The sequence below is a fragment of the Odocoileus virginianus genome, chromosome 19, assembly GCF_023699985.2.
Source record: "Odocoileus virginianus isolate 20LAN1187 ecotype Illinois chromosome 19, Ovbor_1.2, whole genome shotgun sequence".
Taxonomy (NCBI): domain Eukaryota; kingdom Metazoa; phylum Chordata; class Mammalia; order Artiodactyla; family Cervidae; genus Odocoileus; species Odocoileus virginianus.
Genome location: NC_069692.1, coordinates 2,800,236 through 2,817,389, shown reverse-complemented (window position 1 = coordinate 2,817,389; position 17,154 = coordinate 2,800,236). Strand labels below are relative to the sequence as shown.

The following is a 17,154-nucleotide window of genomic DNA, read 5'->3' as shown; positions in this document are numbered from 1 at the left end:
AAAAACAAAAAAAGCTTTGCACTGTGTCATGAACACTTTGAGCTGGAGTCATCCTTGAGCCGGTCTCTTAGCTGACTATAAATGTGGCAGCATTCCCTGGCCGACAGAGCCTGAGCTCAGCTCCCAGCAGGGCTGCAGGCGGCCAACGTTATGGCATTTCCTACATCTAACCATCTGGCCCCATAGCCCACCTCCTGCTCTTCTTCAGAGCCTGTTGCATCTCAGCAGGCTCCACGGCGAGGCTGACGATAAAATTTATCAGCCACATTGAGACACTCACAAGAGCGACAGGAAGGTATATTATAATTACAGGGGAACACCTGGGGTAAACTAGGACAGTCTCAAACTGGGACATAGGGAAAGCCCAACAGTTCTCAAATTAACCACTTTGCCTGTTCCCCTTTCAGAATTTCAAGAGCTCCTTGGACTTATTTATGCAACAACGGTTGGGGGAGGGGTCTTTGGAAGAGCTAAACTTTGAGCATCCCACTAGGGACATTGCACAGCCAAGTTCTGTCTGTCAGGGCTGAGTCCCATGTTAGCTCAAAAGGCAATCGCCTTCCAATGATGGAATAGCCTCCCACACAGCTATTTAACACAGCCCCTCCTCTTCCAGGAAAGCTCCAGGAAGGACATGGCTCAGATGCCACATGTGTGTGTGCTAAGTTGCTTCAGTCGTGTCCGACTCTTTGCAACCCCATGGACTGTAGCCCACCCGGCTCCGCTGTCCATGGGATTCTCCAGGCAAGAATACTGGAGTGGGTTTCCATGCCCTCCTCCAGGGGCTCTTCTCGATCCAGGGCTAGAACTTACGTCTCTTAGCCTCCTGCATTGGCTGGTGGGTTCTTTGCCACTATCATCACCTTGGAAGTCTGGCTCGGATACCACAGGGGAAGGTATCTCCTCTTCACTATGGGAAAACTCTGTGACCCAGGTTTCCCAGATTTTCTTTATAGTAAGTTCAATCACAGCTAAACAAGCTGGGAAAAAACCCTCAACTTCAAAAAGCCTTGCAGTCAACCCTATTGTCTTACTAAAGAAGCCCAGCGCCAGCCTCTCATCCTGGAACTCTAGACCTCAAGACTCAGCTTTAGAAAGAGAAGACTTTGAATGAAAAACGATTTCTGGGAAGGGATGGAAATGAAATGCATTGACTTAACATTTGCAAAATAAAATAACTAGCATACCGAAGATGTTCATTCTCAGCCATGTTCTGTGAGAAAGTACTTAATGCCCTTCAAAATTAAGATTCTTTACATCGACTTAATAAGCCCAATAAACAGATGCCTCTGTCAGATACTCTGTCAAGATTCAGCTGATTTTAGAACTAAGATCCTGTTCTAAATACTCTGTGGTTCTCTGACCTTATCTTTAACAAGCCAAAAAGTAAATTTTTTAAAAAATTGAAGTATAGTTGATTTACAGTTTTGTACTAATTAATGCTGTTCAGAAAAGTGACTCAGTTATACACATACATATCTTTTTTTATATTCTTTTCCATTATGGTTTATCCCAGGAGGTTGAATATAGTTCCCTGTGCTACACAGATTCACAGACACAGAGAACAGACTCGTGGTTGCCAGGTGAGAAGGGGCAAAGGAGGGCGACTGACTGGGAGTGTGGGGTTAGTAGATGCAAACTATTACATTTGGAATGGATAAACAACAAAAAGTATTTTATATCAGGCTTCCACTTAGGGCTTTGTTTACTCATTTAAGTATCTCAAACCTAAACTGCAAGTTTTAATGTTTTAGAGTGGCATTAAATGGTTTTCCAAAATTGAGCAGAGATTATTAAAAGGTCCCCAAAGCTTGTGATGTTTCACATTTTAATGGGTTCTAGTGCCAGGCAGTGGCGACCACTGCATTTCATGTATATTGTTATGTTAGTTGACTTTGGATAACTCTGACTAAAGAAATGTTCTCTCTACCAATCTGCAAGTTTCCAAACATAAGCAGAGAAGCACACAAATGCTGAGTAATCAGAGTTACGGAAGGACCAAATAAGAAGAGGCCAGGTGGAGTTTGTCTGGAAAGGTTTTATAATGCCTCTGTGATTAACAAACCTAAGGAAAACATCTGAAGCTTCTTTGAAATGCTAAGAATGAACTACTGGGGAACAACTGTGCTTCAAAGAGTAGCAAAGTATGTGAGGCCATATCTCATGGGGTAGGCGGGAGGAATTCTATACCCTCAATAAATTATTTAGAAAGGAGTAGAAGGTTGAGTTGGACAAATTTAGAAGAGTTTCTATTAATTCATCAACTCAAACTACTCCCTCCAAAGCCTAAATCCCTGGATTCCCAAAGGAAGTTCCTAGGACTTTGTGTGGTACACTGGCTAGTCTGAGAAATGCATTTCCAGATCACATGGGACTTAATGAAAGGAAACTGTAGGGAAACCTAGATAGTTCTGTAAAATATCTTTAGATGCCTCGTATGTATGAAAAGGGGCTTAAGAAATGAAGCAAAGGGGGAAACATTCTGCTTTATAAATCATAATGACATTATCAACACACACTCATTGAGTATCAACAGGAGCAAGACTTGTTCCTAGAAACAAAAAGTTGTAAGTTTGTCCCTCTTGTCAAGATATTTCATCTCACTGATGTGATAGATAGAGAGTTAGAAGGCACACAATTGTCATAAAATCAACACAACAGAATGAGGCCAAAGGATCATAAACATTCTTCTCTAATCCAAAAGCTTGGGAGGAAGACAGTTTTTGAAAGGGTTGGTTAGTCAAAGACTCAGATAGATAATCATTAGACAAAGAGTACACCACATACATAACAAAGACTAGCCAATTCTCAAATATTCATGATTATGAGGACAGAAATTATGCAGGTGATTGAAATACACCTATGAGATTCTCAAGTTTTATAGTCAAATTTCAAAAATCTCACACTTTCTTACATCATGCATCAATCTCCTTAAATCACAGGGCCTAACTGGAGTTTCACCAATCACTTGACTAAAAATTATTTTATAATCACAAGGTGGTACTATCTGCAAGCTGATGTTGCTGGGAGAAAGAGCCTGGCCACCATTAAAAAGGCAAGAATGGGGTTGGGGGGAGGGTCTCTCACCGGCCCATGTTTGTGGGGACCTGTAATCTCTAACTTAAGAAGCCCCCTCCAGCAGTCCCCTACATCTCATGGCAGATAGAGTCACAGAAGCCCTCTCCGCTTCTAAGCTAATTAATTGATTGCTTGCCTATTTTCTTCCTCCTACTGAATAAACTCTACTGCTTCATTGATTGAAAAGAAGAGTGAAAGGGAAATGAATGAAAGTCACCACAGGGAGCCCTACAATTCCATAAAAATAAATTATAAGAATAAGTACACCCCACCTCCCCTCCTCCCTGAGCTCCTAACAGCCCCACCCAAAGGCCAAGGGGTAAAAATCTGCTTTTCCACAGTCAACCTAATGCAACCTCCCCTTCCACCCCACACGCCATTTTCCTGCTTCCTCCATCACCGATGGAGCGCCAAGCAAGCAGTAGATAGAAGAGCTTTGCCGCATGTCACATACGCGCCAGACAGCCCTATGTGATTGGACGGTGAAAGATCGTCTCCCCCATCACTGCTCTAGGAACCTATTGAGAACCGACACTGAGATTTCCATCAGACTGACTGAACAGCCTTCTGCTCAGGTCACTACAGAAGAGCAATAGATCCCTGGGAGAGGAGACCATCCCCCCTCAAGGAACAGGCATCTTGGGCCAGCACCCACCATCTGGGTAGCTTCAGTTCAGTTCAGTTCAGTCGTTCAGTCGTGTCCGACTCTTTGCGACCCCATGGACTGCAGCATGCCAGGCTTCCCTGTCGTCACCAACTCCCAGAGCTTGCTCAAACTCATGTCGTTTGAGTCCGGGATGCCATCCAACCATCTCATCCTCTGTTGTCCCCTTCTCCTCCCGCCTTCAATCTTTCCCAACATCAGGATCTTTTCCAATGAGTCAGTTCTTCACATCAGGTGGCCAAAGTATTGGAGCATCAGTTTCAGCATCAGTCCTTCCAATGAATATTCAGGACTGATTTCCTTTAGAATTGACTGGTTGGATCTCCTTGCAGTCCAAGGGACTCTCAAGAGTCTTCTCCAACACCACAGTTCAAAAGCATCAATTCTTTGGTGCTCAGCTTTCTTTATAGTTCAACTCTCACATCCATACATGACCACTGGAAAAACCATAGCCTTGACTAGATGGACTTTTGTTGGCAAAGTAATATCTCTGCTTTTTTTTTTTTTTTTAACTTTTATTTGCATTTATTTTCTGTGGCATTTATTCCCGGGCCATAAATTTTTGTTTCTTCAGTTTCTTCTGGGATATCTTTTTCTTCTGTGCCAACTCCTCCTCTGGTTTAGGAACAATCTGTTCTTTTTCAGTAAGGATCATCTCAATGTGGCAGGGAGAGCTCATGTAGGGGTTGATCCAACCATGAGCTCTGTGAGTCCTGCGCCGCATCTTGGGGGCTTTGTTCACTTAGATGTGCTCAATGACCAGAGAATCTACATCTAAGCCCTTAAGCTCAGCATTACTCTCTGCATTTTTGAGCATGTGTAGTAAAAGTTCTGCACTTTTTTTGGGCCACCGACCCTGCGTCCAGCCCCACTGTTTGGCTTGTGCACACCTACCAACTCCACCGTTGTAACGACGGAAGGGCACACACTGCTTCTTTAAAGTGACATCCTTCAGATACTTGGTGGCTTTTCGGATATGCATACCCTTTATGGCCTGGGCAGTTTCACGAGTGTTCTTGAAGTGAACACGAAGATTTGAACCTCTTGATTTGCATGATTTTGTGGGGTTTTCTGGGTCGAGTGAATAGCGCACCATTTTTAAGGGTCAGCTCAGGCCGCTTACCAGAAAAGCTAGCTCTGCTTTTTAGTATGCTGTCTAGGTTGGTCATAACTTCCCTTCCAAGGAGTAAGCATCTTTTAATTTCATGGCTGCAATCACCATCTGCAGTGATTTTGGAGCCCAGAAAAATAAAGGCAGCCACTGTTTCCACTGTTTCCCCATCTATTTGCCATGAAGTGAATGGGACCAGATGCCATGATCTTAGTTTTCTGAATGTTGAGCTTTAAGCCAACTTTTTCACTCTCCTCTTTCACTTTCATCAAGAGGCTCTTTAGTTCTTCTTCTCTAGGTAGCTTAGAGCCCCCAAAAGCAGCATTTTCTTAAAATATAGCTCCAGATTGTATGCCATTGCTTATGATCTGAGAACAGAATCCCTGTGTGATGTATCACACATCACAGACTGGGGATTTTCAGACATTTTACTTTCTAGAATTTATTAAATGTATTTATTCTTATAATTTATTATGTATAGAATTGTAGGACTCCCTGTGGTGACTTTCATTCATTTCCCTTTCACTCTCCTTTCCAATCAATGAAGCAGTGAGTTTATTCAGTAGGGGGAAGAAGAGAGGCAAGAAATCAGTTAATTAGCTAAGCCTCCATTCAAATATACGCTATAGAAATATCATTCCCAGGTGGCACTAGTGGTAAAGAACCTGCCTGCCAATGCAGGAGACATAAGAGACACAAGTTCGATTCCTGGTTCAGGAAGATCCTCTGGCGGAAGAAATGTCAACCCACTCAGTATTCTTGCCTGGAAAACCCCATGGGCAAAGGAGCCTGGAAGGCTACAATCCATAGGGTCTCAAAGAGTCGGACACAACTGAAGCAACTTAGCACACACGTTGAAAAGCCAAGACACAAGTCTACGAACTTGCAAAGATAGGAGTGAGAGCAGGAAAAATGCTGGGTAAGTGCATGGTTGCGTGAAGAAGACGTGGTGAAGAGCAGATAGGTGGTGACATCCGAGCACTTGTCAATAGTATGTAAATAGCTCTGTGACTCAACTTCAGTGAAAGACACCAGATAGGTGGACAGGTTCACATCCTGTCCTCTCTCAGTGGTTAGTGAGACTTACAAGAAGCTCAATCAAGCCTAAAATAGATGCTGTACTACCAAGATGTGACAGACAGTGCTGCTTGGACACTGAGCCCCCTTCTCCCCTTTCCCGTAGTAACTGACCTGTCGCTGGACACTGATCACCCAGCTGGCTGGCGTCCCCAGGCTCCCCTGCAGTGAGACACAGCTTCATGACCAAGCTCTCTCTTGAGAGCAGGAATGATACAGCCAGTTCTGGGTCTGGCTAAGCCTGAGGCAGTGGGCAAACTGTCTTCTCCCCTCTTTTCTGCTTCCCTCTAGCTGGAACCTAGACATGGCACATTCTGCTCTGATCACATAAACAAAGACATTACCCTCAGGTCTCCTCCTGCTCCTACTGTGGAGCAGCAGGATAGAAGGAAACTGCTTCCCTGGATGTGAGGTCTGTGAATCCGTCCTGCTGAACCTGGACTAATACATAAGAAGGAAATATCTTCATTCTTTAAACCACTGCATTTAGGATTTTTTTTTTTTTAAGCAGCTTAGCCTTATGCTAACTAATTCAGAAGAGAAAGTATGTTATAAAGGGGAAAGTATAGTGTTCAGTAACAACATCGTCTAATAAGAAGTAGTTTAATTTTTTATTTTAGTAGCTATCTTTTATTATTGTTGTTTAGTCACTAAGTTGTATCTGACTCTTTTGAGACCCCATGGACTGTGACCCACTAGGCTCCTCTGTCCATGGAATCCTCCAGGCAAGAATACTGGAATGGGTAGCCATTTCCTTCTCCAGGGGATCTTCCCGACCCAGGGATCGAACTTGTGTCTCCTGCATTGGCAGCAGATTCTTTACCACTGAGCCACCAGGGAATCCTCATCTTTTGCTGAAGCCTGGGAAAACACTGTGCCAGTATAGAAGGCACATTAGTGCCCAGCCCATATTCCTGAGGACTTTTTGGTTCAGGCGCAGGATAAAGTGCTCAGGAAGCAACACCCCAGGGAGAAGCCCTCAACCAGTGGCCTCCCAGAAGCTGGGGTGTTAACATCCCAACTCCCTCACTCCTCAGGGGGAACTTCCCAAGAGATGTGCTTTGCACCATTTTCCCTACAGAATTAAGCTCTGGGCGCCCTTTGTGGGAGCCGATTGACCCATGGACATACTTTTTATTGGTTACCCCCCATCACTAGATTCCTTCCTCCACTTCCTTCTCTGAACTTCCAAGTAAACTATTTCACTGGAGTCCTTGCCTTACGATCTGCTTCTGGGAGAACCCAATTCAGACAGCCAGACTTCATATTTGCCATCTCAGCTACAACAATCTCCAACACAGCTATTATTATTAGTCAGGGATTATGCTATTTTATGGATGAAGAAATCAAATTTTTGAGAGGGTAATAGACCAACAGTTTGTGTCAGAACTAAAATAAAAACCCAGGACTGGAAAATTGGTCAACCACCTGTAAAAGAATGAAACTAGAACACTTTCTAACACCATACACAAAAATAAACTCAAAATGGATTAAAGATCTAAATGTAAGACCAGAAACTATAAAACTCTTAGAGGAGAACATAGGCAAAACACTCTCCGACATAAATCACAGCAGGATCCTCTATGACCCACCTCCCAGAATATTGGAAATAAAAGCAAAAATAAACAAATGGGACCTAATGAAACTTAAAAGCTTTTGCACAACAAAGGAAACTATAAGCAAGGTGAAAAGACAGCCCTCAGATTGGGAGAAAATAATAGCAAACGAAGCAACAGACAAAGGATTAATCTCAAAAATATACAAGCAACTCCTCCAGCTCAACCCCAGAAAAATAAATGACCCAACCAAAAAATGGGCCAAAGAACTGAACAGACATTTCTCCAAGGAAGACATACGGATGGCAAAAAAACACATGAAAAGATGCTCAACATCACTCATTATCAGAGAAATGCAAATCAAAACCACAATGAGGTACCATTACACGCCAGTCAGGATGGCTGCTATCCAAAAGTCTACAAGCAATAAATGCTGGAGAGGGTGTGGAGAAAAGGGAACCCTCTTACACTGTTGGTGGGAATGCAAACTAGTATAGCCGCTATGGAGAACAGTGTGGAGATTTCTTAAAAAGCTGGAAATAGAACTGCCATATGACCCAGCAATCCCACTTCTGGGCATACACACCGAGGAAACCAGATCTGAAAGAGACACGTGCACCCCAATGTTCATTGCAGCACTGTTTATAATAGCCAGGGCATGGAAGCAACCTAGATGCCCATCAGCAGATGAATGGATGAGGAAGCTGTGGTACATATACACCATGGAATATTATTCAGCCATTAAAAAGAATTCATTTGAATCAGTTCTAATGAGATGGATGAAACTGGAGCCCATTATACAGAGTGAAGTAAGCCAGAAAGATAAAGACCAATACAGTATACTAACACATATATATGGAATTTAGAAAGATGGTAATGATAACCCTATACACAAAACAGAAAAAGAGACACAGATGTACAGAACAGACTTTTGGACTCTGTGGGAGAAGGCAAGGGTGGGATGATTCAAGAGAACAGCATCGAAACATGTATATTATCTAGGGTGAAACAGATCACCAGCCCAGGCTGGATGCATGAGACAAGTGCTCGGGGCTGGTGCACTGGGAAGACCCAGAGGGATGGGATGGGGAGGGAGGTGGGAGGGGGGATCGGGATGGGGAATACATGTAAATCCATGGCTGATTCAAGTCAATGTATGGCAAAAACCACTACAATATTGTAAAGTAATTAGCCTCCAACTAATAAAAATAAATGGAAAAAAAAATATAAAATGAAAAAAAAAAAAACCCAGGACTGTGTCACTCAGAAGTTTACAAGTTCTCATACACTTTACTCTGCTTGAAGTAGAAGTTTTCCAATTATCTGTTGATATGTTGTTTTCGTTGTTCATTCACAAAGTCATTCTGACTCTTTGTGACCCCATGGACTGCAGCACACCAGGCTCCCCTGTCCTTCACTATCTCCCAGAGTTTGCTCAAATTCATGTCCCCTGAGTCGGTGATGCCATCTAATCATCTCATCTTCTGTCGTCCCCTTCTCCTTTTGCCTTCAATCTTTTCCAGCATCAGGGTCTTTTCCAACGAGTCAGCTCTTTGCATCAGGTGGCCAAAATATTGGGGCTTCAGCTTCAGCATCAGTCCTTCCAGTGAATATTCAGGGTTGATTTTCTTTAGAGTTGACTGATTTGATCTCCTTGCAGTCCAAGGGACTCTTGGGAGTCTTCTCCAGCACAATTCAAAAGTATCAATTCTTCGGTGCTCAGCCTTTATAGCCCAACTCTCACGTTAGCACAGGAACTGGAAAAACAGAACTTTGATTCTATGGACCTTTGTCGGCAAACTGACGCCTCTGTTTTTTGATACGCTGTCTGGGTTTGTCATAGCTTTTGTCTAGGTTCTGTCACAGTTTGTCTTCCTCCTCCAGTGGGCCACATTTTGTCAGAATTCTTCGCTAATATCCGTTTGTCTTGGGTGGTCCTGCACAGCACAGCTCATAGCTTCATTGAGTTATGCAAGCCCCTTAGGCACAAGGCTGTGATCCGTGAAGGGGAACTATTGGTATAACTTTTAGTAGATGATGATGTTGGCAGTTTTTGTTTGTTCGTTTTGTTTTAAATTTTATTTTTTTTTTCAAATTTCCTTATTTTTTTATTTTTATTATTTTTTTCCATTTATTTTTATTAGTTGGAGGCTAATTACTTTACATCATTGCAGTGGTTTTTGTTATACATTGAAATGAATTAGCCATGGATTTACATGTATTCCCCATCCCGGTCCCCCCTCCCACCTCCCTCTCCACCCGATCCCTCTGGGTCTTCCCAGTGCACCAGCCCCGAGCACTTGTCTCATGCACCCAACCTGGGCTGGTGATCTGTTTCACCCTAGATAATATACCTGTTTCGATGCTGTTCTCTTGAAACATCCCACCCTCGCCTTCTCCCAGAGTCCACAAGTCTGTTCTATACATCTGAGTCTCTTTTATGATTGGAGGATATATTTCAGGGAAATTAGACAGAACAGTTTCTTACAGCAGCCTATAATATTTGTTTTCAATGAAACATTCTGATAACATTTTGTTAAACAGACGTTTTTAGCCTGAACAGAAATCAAAGCAGGTAGTTTTAGGCTACTTATTGACATAAATTTACTTGGTGCTGTTTAGTTAGTCAACTTCTGATCAGAGATAATTCTGTTCAATAAACCTGCTTCTTAAGATGGCCCACATGTATTCTTTCTGAGAGCAACCTAGGTCTGCTCATGTTCCCATCAACATCAAGTCTTGCCCAGAGAAAAGGATAGTGGGTGAATACACATCGAGGTATAAATAATTCATAAGGCTGAGGGCTCAGGAGTTGTTGTATTTGAACAAAGAATTCAATCTCTCTACTATAGAATTAATAGAACTTTGGTTTTAGTCTCAGAAGTTAGTCAACAAATAAAAGTTAGAGATACATGATGAGGCTGGAGAAGGAAATGGCCACCCACTCCAGCATTCTTGCCTGGGAAATCCCAGGGACCGAGAAGCCTGGCGGACAACAGTTCATGGGATCGCAGAGTCGGACACGACTTAGCGACTTAAGTGACGAGAAATATAATGAGACAAAGTTACCTTTTTTATGCTTTTCCTCATATGAGCTCTCCCAAGACTAATTCCATGTAAAGCTGGCATACACAGAAGATAGGCAAAATCTGAGGAAATAACAGTTACTTTATACTCGTGTTTGCAATTGAATCTGTGCATTCTTTTAGATTTTGAGTTAACCGTCTGCCAGGAAAAACCCTGCAATGTTGTCACACACAGGCAGTATACTGGGTTAATAGAATATTGTAAATAGCTTGGAAGAATTACAAGATCTTAGAGGAAGAAAAGCTGTCTGTTTGCTCTTCACCACCACTAGATATAATCTAAACATTGCATTCCTTAAAGGATATGCAATATCAATTACATTCATCTAGGCAATAGCCTGGCTCTCCTGGTCTTAACTAAACACTGCGGCATAATCTTAAGCTTTAGTTATTTGAGGTAAACGAATGCCTCACGCCTGCTTCAGCTGAAGCTAAGGTCAATATGGACGGCCCTGGAGGAGAATACTAATATCTTAGTATTAGTATTAGTATTAGTATTAGTATTAGTATTATTTAACAACACTGATTATCTACAGAAAATGTTTAAGGAATCCAATCCTACCCATATTGATGTCAGATTTTTTATAGGGAACATTACATCACATAAAGTCTGAAAACGAAAGGAAGCCAGAATAAACAGAGCTGTGCATCAGAAAGTCTTAAGCCTCATGGCAGACACAGTTTAACCAATGGAGCTATATTTGTATAACTTTTACCCGGACTGTGGTAATAAAACAGAACTAAGCTAATTGGAACACACTTATCTTACTTATAAAAATTTTGTATACACATGCAAATAAAAAAAAACTTTGCCTATCTCTAGAAATATATATGCTTTTCATTTGTCCAATGACTCACATATGAGATTTTTATAATTTAATTAAATAATGGAATGTCTCTATATCAGTTCAGTTGCTCAGTCGTGTCCGACTCTGCGACCCCTTGGACCTCAGCACGCACGGCTTCCCTGTCCATCACCAACCGCCAGAGCTTGTTCAAACTTATGTCAATTGAGTCAGTGATGCCATCCAGCCATCTCATCCCTCTGTCGTCCCCTACTCCTCCAGCTTTCAATCTTTCCCAGCATCAAGGTCTTTTCCAATGAGTCAGTTCTTCGCATCAGGTGGCCAAAGTATTGGAGCTTCTGCTTCAGCATCAGTCCTTCCAATGACTATTTAGGACTGATTTTCTTTACCATTGACTGGTTTGATGTCCTTGCAGTCCAAAGGACTCTCAAGAGTCTTCTCCAACACCACAGTTCAAAAGCATCAATTCTTCAGTTCTCAGATTCCTTCATGGTCCAACGCTCACATCCATACATGACTGCTAGAAAAACCATAGCTTTGACTATATGGACCTTTGTCGACAAAATAACATCTCTGCTTTTTAATATGCTCTCTAGGTTGGTCATAGCTTTTCTTCCAAGGAGCAAGCAATGTTTTATTTCATGGCTGCAGTCACCATCTGCAGTGATTTTGGAGCCCAAGAAAATAAAGTCTATCACTGTTTCCATTGTTTCCCCATCTATTTCCCATGAAGTGATGGGACTGGATGCCATGATCTTAGTTTTTTGAATGTTGACTTTAAGCCAACTTTTTCACTCTCCTCTTTCACTTTCATCAAGAGGCTTTTTAGTTCTTCTTCGCTTTCTACCATAAGGGTGGTGTCATCCGCACATCTGAGGTTATTGATATTTCTCCTGGCAATTTTGATCCAACTTGTGCTTCATTCAGCCTGGCTGGATGTACTCTGATGTACTCTGTACTTTCCCATGATGTACTCTGCATATTAGTTAAATAAGCAGAGTCACAATATACAGCCTTGACACACTCCTTTTCCTATTTGGAACCAGTCTGTTCTATGTCTGGTTCTAATGGTTGCTTTTTGACCTGCATACAGGTTTCTCAAGAGGCAGGTCAGGTGGTCTGGTATTCCCATCTCTTTCAGAATTTTCCACAGTTTATTGTGATCCACACAGTCAAAGGCTCTGGCATAGTCAATAAAGCAGAAGTAGATGTTTTTCTGGAACTCTCTTGCTTGTTTGATAATTCAGCTGATGTTGGCAATTTGATCTCTGGTTCCTCTGCCTTTTGTAAATCCAATTTGAACATCTGGAAGTCCACAGTTCATGTACCATTGAAGCCTGGTTTGGAGAATTTTCAGTGTTACTTTGCTAGCGTGTGAGATGAGTGCAATTGTGCAGCAGTTTGAACAGTCTTTGACATTGCCTTTCTTTGGGATTGAAATGAAAACTGAACCTTTCCAGTCCTGTGGCCACTGCTGAGTTTTCCAAATTTGCTGGCATATTGAGTGCAGCACTTTCACAGCATCATCTGTTAGGACTTGAAATAGCTCTACTGGAATTTCATCATCTTCACTAGCTTTGTTCAAAGTGATGCTTCCTAAGGCCCACTTGACTTCACATTCCAGGATGTCTGGCTCTAGGTGAGTGATCACACCATCATGGTTATCTGGATCATGAAGATCTTTTTTGTATAGCTCTTCTGTGTAGTCTTGCCACCTCTTCTTATACCTTCTACTTCTGTTAGGTCCATACTGTTTCTGTTCTTTATTGTGCCCATCTTTGCATGCAATATTGCCTTGGTATCCCTAATTTTCTTGAAGAGAGCTCTAGTCTTTCCCATTCTATTGTTCTCCTCTATCTCTTTGCACTGGTCACTGAGGAAGGCTTTCTCATCTCTTCTTGCTATTTTTTGGAACTCTGCATTCAGATGGATCTTTCCTTTTCTCCTCTGCCATTGCCTTCTCTCCTTTTCTCAGCTATTTGTAAGGCCTTCTCAGACAACCATTTTGCCTTTTTGTATTTCTTTTTCTTGGGGATGATCTTGGTCACCACCTCCTGTGCAATGTCTTGAACTGCCATCTGTAGTTCTTCTGACACTGTCTATCAGATCTAATCCCTTGAATCTATTTCTAATTGTAAGGGATTTGATTTAGGTCATACCTGAATGGTCTAGTGGTTTTCCCTACGTTTTTCAATTTAAGTCTCAATTTGGCAATAAGGAGTTCATGATCTGAGCCACAGTCAGCTCCCGGTCTTGTTTTTGCTGACTGTATAGAGTTTATCCATCTTCAGCTGCAATATATACTAAATGTGTTTGATCTTAAAAATAGTTCTGCCCATTTTTCAAAAATAAATATTTATTCAACATTCTATAGCATATCCTCACTTTAGCCCTCAAAACTTAAATATTATTTCTTAAGGATATCATATTGTACTTTAAAACAAAGTTAAATATCAAGCACTCAAGTAATGGGATAGTGGTGTTGTGATTGCATGGTTGGTGTTTTTCTTTTAAATGTTCAATTACTGATGATACAAACAAGTGTTCACAAGATAAATGATATGATCTCTTGGGTTCACTTTAAAATGTTTCAGATACTTGGAAAAATAGAGGTTGGAGAGAATAGATAGAACAATAGTGCAGAATGTTGGCAATTATTGAAGCTGAAACAAGAATGTAAATGGGCTCATTATATTAGTCTCTCTTCTTTTGTATATTTTTTTAAATTTCCAGAATCAAAACAAGAAACAAAAAGATATTTTGACCAAATAAAAATCACGCAGTCTCTATTTCAATGAGAAAGGCACAGTAACAGTGAGATAAATCAATTTATATCAATAAAGATGATGTAATTTTGATTTTATGCTTTAAAATGTTCACATTAGTTACTTTCTATGATATAATTAACTTACCAAAAAGTGTTAGTCACTCAGTCGTGTCCGACTCTTTACAACCCCATGGAGTGTAGCACGCCAGGCTCCTCCTGTCCTCGGAATTCTCCAGGCAAGAAACTGGAGTGGGTAGCATTCCCTTCTCCAGGGGATCTTCCTCACCCAGGTATTGAACCCATGTCTCCTGCCTTCCACCTGGATTCTTTACCGTCTGGGCCACCAGGGAAACCCAAGAATTACCTTAGCATGGATCTAGACAGCTTTAGTTACGTAGAGTCCAAATTTTTATTTAGTATGTTTAAATGCTATGTTGGGTATTTATATCAATAAAAAGTTAACTTGGGAATAAAAATGTGATCTTTCTTAGAAAAGTGAATCTGTCTTACGTTCATCAGTTCCCATACTTCTCAACTGGGCTTGCAAGTTTGCACACCCTCTGAGGTGACAAGGAGGCCTCTCCCAAAAAATGCCAGGTAGTGGTACATCGTGATAGCTCATCGATCTTGTTGCAGTTCCTTTCGCACAAAAGAAGTTCTGGACATTTTTCTGACAGAAGACTTTTAGGCACTATTTATTAACATATATTTTCAAGCATATGGGCAATAATATGTAATAATTACTAAATAATATCCATTGTTTGTAGTATGCAAGAGAAGGGCTACCAGGTGTTTCAGTGGTAAAGAATCTGCCTGCCAATGTAGGAGACACGGGTTCGATCCCTGTCGGGAAGATCCCCTGGAGGAGGAAATGGCTACCCACTCCAGTATTCTTTCATGGAGAATTCCATGGACAGAGGAGCCTGGTGGGCTGCAGTCCATGGGGTCGCAAAAGAGTCAGAGATGACTTAGACTAAAACAATAGCAACAACAAATGCAGGAGAAATGAAACTACCTATTCATAGCAGATAAGTAATAAAATTTTACCTTAGTTTATATGGATTTTAGTAATAGTGTTTGTGGTCTATATAAGATTTTATCTACATATGAGGAGGAAAATTCTTAAAATTAAACACTTTGTTTTTCAACAAAATCAGTTGCTTCATCATCACACACATTAACCTGAACTCAGATGCTGCTTCTTATGTTAACGGGTAGTGCTTGACTGCCACCTGATGGCTGGCCTCCTCCTTACAGAGGGATTTTCCTCTGACTCTCTGGCGTGAGGCAACCTTGCACCAACCTGACCCTCCAAATGCTAAAATAAAATAAGTCATTCTTTGTCAGACAGATAGACCATTCTACCCAAATAGTGGACTCCTGAACTTTCTAACACAGTAAGATATATATTTTGAAATATATAACCAGTTCTGTTCTATAATGGTCAAATCTGCTCTACTAATACAAAAGCAGAAAGGCAAAAACATTAATAGTTATTTGTTATTTTTAAATAATCTATCATGTTTTAACATCTTAGTTTAGTCACATGAGTCACCAAAAGATTAGAAAATTTGGAATCAGAAAAACAGAAAGTCGGAAAACTAAAATCACATGTTACGTTGACCTTTGAACTAGCGAAGAAAGTTATCCTTGTTTTGAGTAGAAAAAGATAATTTTGAAATATTACTTTTTTTTCCTCCATACTTTCTTGCCTCCCCCATGCCCCACTAAGTAAGAGAGCTGTTAAGAGAACAAAAAAGAAAAAAAATCAATATTCAGTGCATTCTGGGTCATCAGGTAGGCAACTATAAAATTTACACCATATAGACTCTTTGCAGCCCTATGGACTGTAGCCTGCCAGGCTCCTCTGTCCATGGGATTCTCCAGGCAAGAATACTGGAGTGGGTTTCCATGCTCTCCTCCAGGGGATCTTCCCCACCCAGGGATCAAACCCACATCTCTTATGTCTCCTGCATTGGCAAGTAGGTTATTTACTTCTAGCGCTGTGCCATCTGAGAAGTCCAGAAGCAAATATGTCCAAGAAACTCCTTCCTCTGCCTAAAAGAACAAATATGAGGTCACCTGAACCCTGATGTGGTGGGCAAAAGCCTGGGGAGGAGAGGTTTGGAGAGGCCTGGCTCATCTGCAGGGGATCACAGGGAAAGGAGCAAGGTCAGAGTCAGATGTGGGCAGCACCACTGGGGCTCAAAATTGTGTGGCTTGCAGAATTTCTTCTACCGGATATTATTCTTCCTTCTCATTTCTAAGTCAAAATAGTTAATAGAGAGATTGGTATACCCATCATCCTGTCAGATCATTGCTTTCTATTTCTGAAACTTGAAATGCATTTTCTGCTGCCATTTCCTTCCCTAACCCATCGTCTGACCTAAATTTTCTATTATTTTAAAGTGAAGTGAAGTGAAGTGAGAGTCACTCAGTCATGTCCGACTCTTTGCGACCCCATGGACTATACAGTCCATGGAATTCTTCATGCCAGAATATTGGAGTGGGCAGCCTTTCCCTTCTCCAGGAGAATCTTCCCAACCCAGGGATCGAACCCAGGTCTCCTGCATTGTGGGTGGATTCTTTACCAGCTAAGCCACAAGGGAAGTCCAAGAATACTGGAGTGGGCAGCCTATCCCTTCTCCAGCGGATCTTCCTGACCCAGGAATTGAACGGGGGTCTCTTGCATTGCAGGCGGATTCTTTACCAAGGGAGCTGTTCACCACAATAGGACACAAACTTCCTGCTGCCTTCATTTTCATCACATACTCCTACCTATGCATCAGTCACAGATCCACTGCTCTTGCCCATTTCCATTTCTTCCTCCTCTCGAAGTCATATCCATCCTCTTATTTCACTACTTCACACTATCCTGTATGCTCTGTGAGTCCAAATATTCCCAGCCCGGGAGACCCTTTCCCTCTCCTTCACACCCTTCATTCACATGTTGTGATGCCTACCTTGTTATTCCCATCTGCCTACAGATCAATGGTGCTCAACCTTAGC

General features: G+C 41.7%; 1 pseudogene; it reads right to left on the bottom strand.

The window, feature by feature from the left end:
* Positions 1-4,283: 4,283 nt before the first annotated feature.
* Positions 4,284-4,857, bottom strand: LOC110142283 (large ribosomal subunit protein uL22-like; annotated as a pseudogene).
* Positions 4,858-17,154: the final 12,297 nt, after the last annotated feature.